We start from the raw sequence: 7,889 nt of genomic DNA, 5'->3' as shown, positions 1-7,889 counted from the left end.
TGGAGGAAATAAGGAGTTATTAATAAAATAAATAATTAAATAAATAAAAAAGTTAAGGAAATTTGACTGCAATGGAATAAAAATTGAAAATAAGTAAAAATTACATCCTGTCTTTGACAAGGAAGTTTGAGTTAAGAAAACCATTACTCTGACATGCCATCTTCACTGTTCCCTGCTTCCCTGCTGTCAAAACTTCAAAATTCTTTCCCTTCCTAAGGAGACAGAGAAATTACATTTTAGGTTTGTTTCCACCTGTAACTCAAAATAATAGGCATGTCAGGCAAAGAGCTGCTTTAGGTTCTGTTTTCCTTCCTTGCTTTACTACTTCACTTCTTTCTCTTATCACTGAGCTTTGACTGCAAAGCCCTCGCAAAGGGATGTGGGGACACATATCTTGGGTGGTTCATTTTGAATCCTAGGGAAACAATAATAAGTTCAGTACACAAAGAGGTGTGTGGAATACCAAGTTCTGTTACAAAGGGCCTCAGAAATTAAGGGACAACTGCTTCTGAGAAGATCTGGTGATCTCATTTCTCTGTCTCCACACAAAAAATTGAACAGTAGTGCTGAGTCAGTTGTGAAAGATTAAGGATGGTAATGTAATCCCTTACAAACTGCCCTTTTGGTTTTGGTGGTTTTTTTCAGTTTATTAAGTCATTCAGAAGACTTTGCCTCCCCTTTTTAGCTTTTAATGCTGAGGTAATTGCTCTATCTTCCATGTTCTCAGTTTTTCAATCCTTTTGCCTCATTGTTTTTTGCAGTTTAGAAATAGTGTGACCCTTCTGTGAGGTTTCCCACTTACTTTCCAGAGAGAAAGAAAAATAAGTCAACTTCAGACCTTGAATGACCACTCTTAGTTAACGAAGCTGGGACTTCCCTCTGTGGTTGGGACAGCATTTCGTACAGACCACTGGGGTGATAAGAAACAACAGCCATCAGATTTTACTGCTTCTGGGCCAGTGGAGAAACAGGTCTTCCCACTTCTTAAACTGTATTTTCCCATCATGGAAGAAATCAAATCAGTGGACATGTGTATGCCATACCAGCATTTCTCCAGATGTTAGAAAAGTTCATTAGCGTTTCTTTTTCCTTTGAATACTGGACAAGTAGATTGTGCTCCAGCAATTTTTTTCTTTTCTTTTTACCTCTAGACTTCACTCCCTGTTTGCATGTTCACAACGACATTCAAGATTTCACACTTATATTTGACAAAGCTTTTCTCTGAGAATTACTGAATCACCTGATCTCCATGGCAACTTGCTTTATGGGACTGCTAATTAACTGACCTCTGGGTTTATAGAGAACTGGTGTGTATTATAGTTCTTTCCTAGAAAAAAACAGTATCTCCCAAGCCATTCTTTTGACGGAAAAGACTGCAAACTCTTCCACCTAATCTACCATGCAACCTCTCTAATATGTTCATCTGTAGAAAAATTAAGTACTTCTAAGCTACTGTACTGGCAAACTTTTCTTGCCCAGAAATCAAGGAAAAATCACATACTGAGTTCTCAGCAAGAGACCAATCCAGATATAGTTAGCAGTTACCTACACGCTGTTGGTGTATTTACCAAATTAAATACCCTGACCCTTCTATGAGGTAACCTCCAACAGAGAAAACAATGAGTCTCAGACCTTCATTAAACAGTGTGTGGCTAAACACTGCTTTCTCTTCCTCAGCTTTTAATGTGAGGCAGCTGTCTGGTAGAGAGAGCAGGAGAAACTGGATGAGAAGATGCCAGACTCTTTGCTTCCACTCCAGCTATTCCTAAAGAATAGCTTTAACAGGCAAATAAAACAGCGAGTTTGAATACAAGCCTCTTTTTGTCTTTTGTGTAAAGTAAATGCATTTAGTGATATGCCAAGGTAGTTTATAAAAGCTTTTATTTTTGTAAAAAAACCAAAACAAACAAAAAAACCCAAAAACCAAAAATGAAAACCAACAACAAAAAAAACTTAATCATGGAAACATTTATAATACTTTTCTTTGCCAGAGATGCTATTTCTTCCGCAGTTGTTTTTCACAAGCTCTAGGATTTGTCTTTTGCTGCCTAGGAAGTTATCTCAGACCCACATTTGAATCAAACATGAAATGCTGTGGGAGGTCTAAATAGTGTCAAAACACCTGTTCAGATCCTGAAAATAGTTTGAAAATCACCAGTCTGTGGCCATCAAACATTGCAAAATCTATGATTCCAGGGCACTTCAACATTGATTAAAAGTCCTTTTAATACATGGCTATTCAGCAAATCCCACTGGAATTTTCCTGGGAAAATTGCTATCATTGTCTGCACTTTCAATGCGAACATATACATGCAAAAGAATCATCTTTAATTAAAGTTGTGTTTACTTTTTCTGATCTAAGATACCACAGTCCTTATCAGTCAGTTCGTCATCCCACACTGTAGTTATAAAATTGTTTGCTCTTTATAGCAATTTCTGGAAGTGCTTTAAGGTGCACACTTTAATTATGATTTTTTTGAGAGTTGTGACTTATATGTCCTTTTTAAAAAAAAAAAAAAAGAGTAAAATATATCCTGGCATTTTTTGTGCTTCCATTTCTGGTCAGTGTCTGCATTCTTTCCACCTTCATACATGGTGTCATAATAATATTTCATTCAGCATTTCTACCAAGAGTCATATTTGCAGTATCTTCAATATACTGCATTTTGACTCAGAATAAGCATACTGCTCAGTAATTTCATGAGCATCCTGATTGTCACCTTTTTTTTCTGTATATTTCTCTTGTGAGTAAGGGTGGTTGCATGGTTTACCTTGGCAGCTGTTCAACACAAATGGTGGAACAAACATATGCACACATTATTTTGAAGAATATTATTTACTTCTTTTAGCCATCTGATACCATCACTGCCTTCTCTGAAGCAAATTAATAAATATATAAACAAAAGAATAAAATGTACTATCTGTGTTGACCTCACTAGAAAACAGCATTTTATAATAGAATCACAGTGCTAGCAGTAAAACTGCAACTTAACCCATGTAAACACATGAACTCCTCTCTCACCCCTAAAATTTTACAGGAAAAAAGCTGAGATGGCACATGAAGGAGCCCAGGAAACTGATTCTGATCTTGGAGAATACAAAGATTAATAGAAGTGAATAAGCACCACAACGACCAGCTTGCCATTAGCCTTTTGTGAAGAACAGTGTGAAACATCTTGTGCGCACAGTGTGAGAACACCAAGGAGAAGAGTGGTGAGGACATGACTCTTCTAAAAAAATTAGTAGACTCTGAAAGTCTTAGATTAGTGGCAACAGAGCTGGACTTGTCCTAGATATCCCAAAACTAAAAGAGGGATGGATAGATGGTCACTTTTAAAGAAGGAGGGAGAAGAGAAACTTCCTTGCCAGGTGAGCTCACAAAATGTGGAGGTTCCTACAGGAAGGAACCAGATGGTTTTGTATAAGAGTTAAGACTCTTGAATAAAGTATCCCAAGTGGAGAGCACTTAGAAAAGGACTTAGACTAGATTGCAACAGGAACAGAGAAATCTTACAATGAATATTGAACTATTCTATCAACTATGCAGAATTAGCATTGCTTCTGAGCATGAAATTTCCTATCAGAAAGTTGTAGTTAAGTATATAACACCAGCTGAATATAAGAACTGATAATGGATTGCAATATGCTATGTGCTTAAAAGTTTTAAAACAGTAGTAGGATTTTAAGAATGTTTCTTTATGCCCAGGTACCAAGAAACTGGTCAGGATGTTGGCAAATTTTTGTCAAAAACTGTTGGAGGTATGTATAAGACTTATGAGTCAAATTCAGTTTCAAATTTAAATTCACATTCCTAAATGAAGGCATCATCTTTGAAACCAGGATGACCATCTCCTGAAATGGACATTCAGAATTCAAATGTCTGATTGTGAAATCTTGGATGTTAAAATAAAGATAAATGTCATTAAATGTCAAGAGCAAGTGAAGCACAAAGTATTCTCCTGTGAAGAGTCAAGTAATTTCAAGCCTATGCAGTCACCAGACAGTGTACATGTACATGACTTAGAAAGCCATTACTTGTTGCTATGAGGTTATTATGAAACAGAGACAGGTTATAGAGAAGTGATCTCTTTTTGTTCATCCTATGAACAAATACTTGTCATAAAAATGGGATAAATCCTGTGAGTCTCATCCTGAAGCTGGACTGAAATGGACAAACGAAAGGAAGGAGAGCTCCAGTGGGAAGATCTGAGCACAGGAATGTGTGTGCAATCTGTGATCTCTTGGTGATCTGCACAATTAATGAGAATTTGTGTTCTTTTGTACCAAACGAGTGCAAACTCAATTACTTCTTAAAAATAAAATAAATAAATAAAAGGCTTTGCTTTCCTGAAAACTCTTGCTTTTACATTGAGAAATTATTCTTGTAGTACATCTTAATAAAGACCTGTTGTTCTACCAAGTTGATTATATTCAAATTGAAACTATGGTGACTTAAGGAAGAAGCTAGGAAATTCCCTCAAATGTCAGTTAATCCAGGAGTGAGCTTGCAGGCCTCCTTGAATGAATGTTGCAACTAAGCTGCTAGATCTGAGCTTCTCATTTTTTGGATGATTTGTAGGGTCTGTGATTACAGCTTTCATGCTTTATAGACTGTTATACTAACAATATGGCTCAGTGTGTGCTTTTACATATGAATACATTAAATGTCAATATTTTATGAATTCACATACAAAAAATATGGGCTTGTCTGTCTGGGAGAGCCTTCCTAAAGGAAGCAAAGTGACACTGTGACCTATGTCACATTCACAAAGTAAGCATGATCAGTTTCTACCAATTAGCTTCCTGATACAAGACTTGCTTTATCCCAGAGCCTAGACGAGACTATGTAAATGTTAATACCTGAATGGATTCTGACAACCTTTTATTATGACTTACAACATTTGCACTAGCATTTAGTGGTACATTTTGAGAGCTAAATTCAAAGAATTGATCTACAAAGTGCACTTAAATTAATACTGAATTTTAAATGCTTTTTATCCACCAGCTAGTCAGAAAACCAGTGTTGCTAGCGTTGTACTTAAGCAGCTCAAAAAGCTAAAGTTTAATGTCATAAATAACTATTGAGCAAAGTGTGCTTTCTGGAATCAAATGCTAAACATTTAATATAGTGTGGATCTTGTGTTGCATAGTTTTCGAGGCAGTGGAAAGGATCCATCCCTTTATGAATTAATCCCACCTTTGGCATTGTGCTTCTTTCAGAAAAACCACTACCAGACACCCACCCATTGCAAGTACCTTAATCACAGTATTGATCTTTGGAAATGCTTTCAGAGGCAGGAAACATCCTGTTTTTTGAGTCTTGGAGGCTAATATGGACCTACGCACACAATACATTTTTTAAGAGTAGGTAGAACTGAGCACCTGATTTATTAAGTTACTTACTTAAGGACTATTCAGTGCAAAACAAATAAAAAGGTAGCAAGGAAATTGATAAATGAGAAGGAAAAGGAAAGTGACTCTAATGAAGACCAGAGCTCTTTGGCTATTGATTAAGGGAACTGCTCAGGCCCAGTCATGAGGAGGGTCATCTGAACTAACTAATAAGGAGGGGAAAACATGATAATTGTGAGCTTTGGGGGATATTTCAGGGGATTCCTGTGAGTCTTCTGATTAGCTTTTGGAAAGGTCTTGTGGTACTATGTAAAACGTACTGTGAAATGTTTAGGAAAATGGCCAAAGGAAGTATCCTGGTGCACCATGAAGCAAAAAACACAGGAAAAAAAGAGAAAAGAGGGGAAAAGGCGATGGTCACACATAAGCAGCCATATACCCTTGGCTGGGTATAGCCACTATAGTGGGGTAGGTAGGATGCATATTAGACAAGGTCTGTGCTATACTTGAAGGATGTATGAATGTTGGTATGCTTGCAAATCAGGAAGGAGAGTGAGGACTGCATATTTCGCTAGTGAATTTCAATCCTGACTCATTAACTGTTAAGAAAGAAGAGGATGGGAACACGAGCAACTAGGGACAGTTTGTCAGCACAAGACACCTAATTTCTGTTGAGACATAGCATTATAAATGGGATAATGGGAAATGACAGATTTCACAGTGGGGGGTGACCTTGCGGACCCCATTGTGGAAGCTGACAGCAAAGCCCCCAAATTCTTCCTGGTCCATGCAAAGAAAAGACATCCATTTCCATTGCTGCATATTTGGCATCTTTTGGAAGAAAATTCTCAGAAGGAAAATTGCTAAATAAATATCTCATAAAAGAAAACATCTTTTCCTATATTGTTTCCATGCAAATATTTATTCTGAAAGAATGTTTCTTTAATCTAAAACAAATTAAAGCTGTTAAATCTTCCTGCACAAGTTGTCACAAAACCAGCACAAATCCTTTGTCAACAGTTTTTATTAGCATAGAAAGTCAGCACAGCAAGAACCATAACTGCCTATCCATCTGTTATTGGAACAAATATATATACATATCTATTCAAAAACATCAGCTGACTCTAGTACTCCCCACAGTCTCAGTTTTCAGACTGTGGCTTTAAACACTACCAAGCAGGATGATACAGCCTTCACATAAAAAAAAAAAAAATCATGCCTTTTTTGTACATTTTTCTGTTCTTTACCTTACTGTGTCTGTAGACAATATGAACTGTAAGAGTGAAACTGAGCTTCTGCAGTTAGGGGAGAAACATCATTAACTTTAGGTTGCTAAATTTGAGCAATGAAGGACCACCAATGTGTTTGAAAACTATGTCAGGCTATGGGGGATGTCAGGAGGACAAGATCAACTTTAGCCATGTGTGATTATAAAGCACTTTTCTTTATCTCATGTAGATTGCAAAGGATTTGTCAACCTCGGATAGTCTTCAGTTCAGAATCACAGAATCACTGAGACTGGACAGGATCTCTGGAGATTGTCCAGTCCAACAGCACTGCTCAGAGCAGAGAGCCAGCTAGAGCAAGTTGTTCAGGAGTTTGTCCAGGCCATTTATAAGCACCTCCAAGCATGGACACTCCACAACCTCTCAGGGTAACCTCTGATGTTTTTTGACCATCCTTAAGGTAAAAGCTTCTTTCTTAAGTTAAAATGGAATTTTCAGTATTTCCAGACAATTCCATTGCCTCCCAGTATATCCCTATATACCACTGAGAAGACCCTGGCTCCATTTTCTTTATGCATTTTCTTTATTTATATGCATTGATAAGATCCCCTTGAGCCTTCTCTTCTCCAGACTGAACAGTCCCAGACTTCTCAGCCTCTCCTCAGACATCAGATGCTCCATACCCTTCATCATTCAGCCCTTTGGTGAATGTTCATGTCTCTCTTCTACCAGAGAACGCAAAACCGGACCCAACATTTCAGATGTGTCTCGTTGGTTCTGAATAGATGGGAAAAAATCACCTCCTTTGAACTGCTGGTGTTGCTTCTCCTCGCTTTCTACTTATTGATCCTATACTTCACCAGTTTGTCTGTATGGATTCTGTGAAAGAAAATGTTGAGAGCCTTGCTTAAGTTCAGATAAACAACATCCACGGCTCTGCTCTCATCCACCAAGCCTGAAATCTCATTGTAGAAGGCTGTGAAACTGTTTAAACAAGATTTCCCTTTTGTAAATCTGTGTTGACTTCTCACAGCTACCTGCTTCTCCCTGAGTAACCTGGTCTAGTGGAATGTATCTCTGCCTATGGCAGGAGTGTTGTAACACAATGATCTTTACGGTCTCTTTCAACCCAAACCATTCTATGATTGTACGATATGTGTGGAATGGCTTCCAGGAGGATTTGGCCCGTACAGACTTTTTAAATGGTGGGTTAGGTCAGAATGTAAGTATACATGTCTTAGCCAAACAACATAGGAACAGCAGGTGGTCTAAGCCCAGCTATATGTGTATTGTCCAGAGGACTGTTACAGA

The sequence above is a fragment of the Chiroxiphia lanceolata genome, chromosome 3 (genome assembly GCF_009829145.1).
Source record: "Chiroxiphia lanceolata isolate bChiLan1 chromosome 3, bChiLan1.pri, whole genome shotgun sequence".
Classification (NCBI taxonomy): Eukaryota; Metazoa; Chordata; class Aves; order Passeriformes; family Pipridae; genus Chiroxiphia; species Chiroxiphia lanceolata.
The sequence above is the reverse complement of the archived record's forward strand: the minus strand, read 5'-3'. Positions refer to the sequence as shown.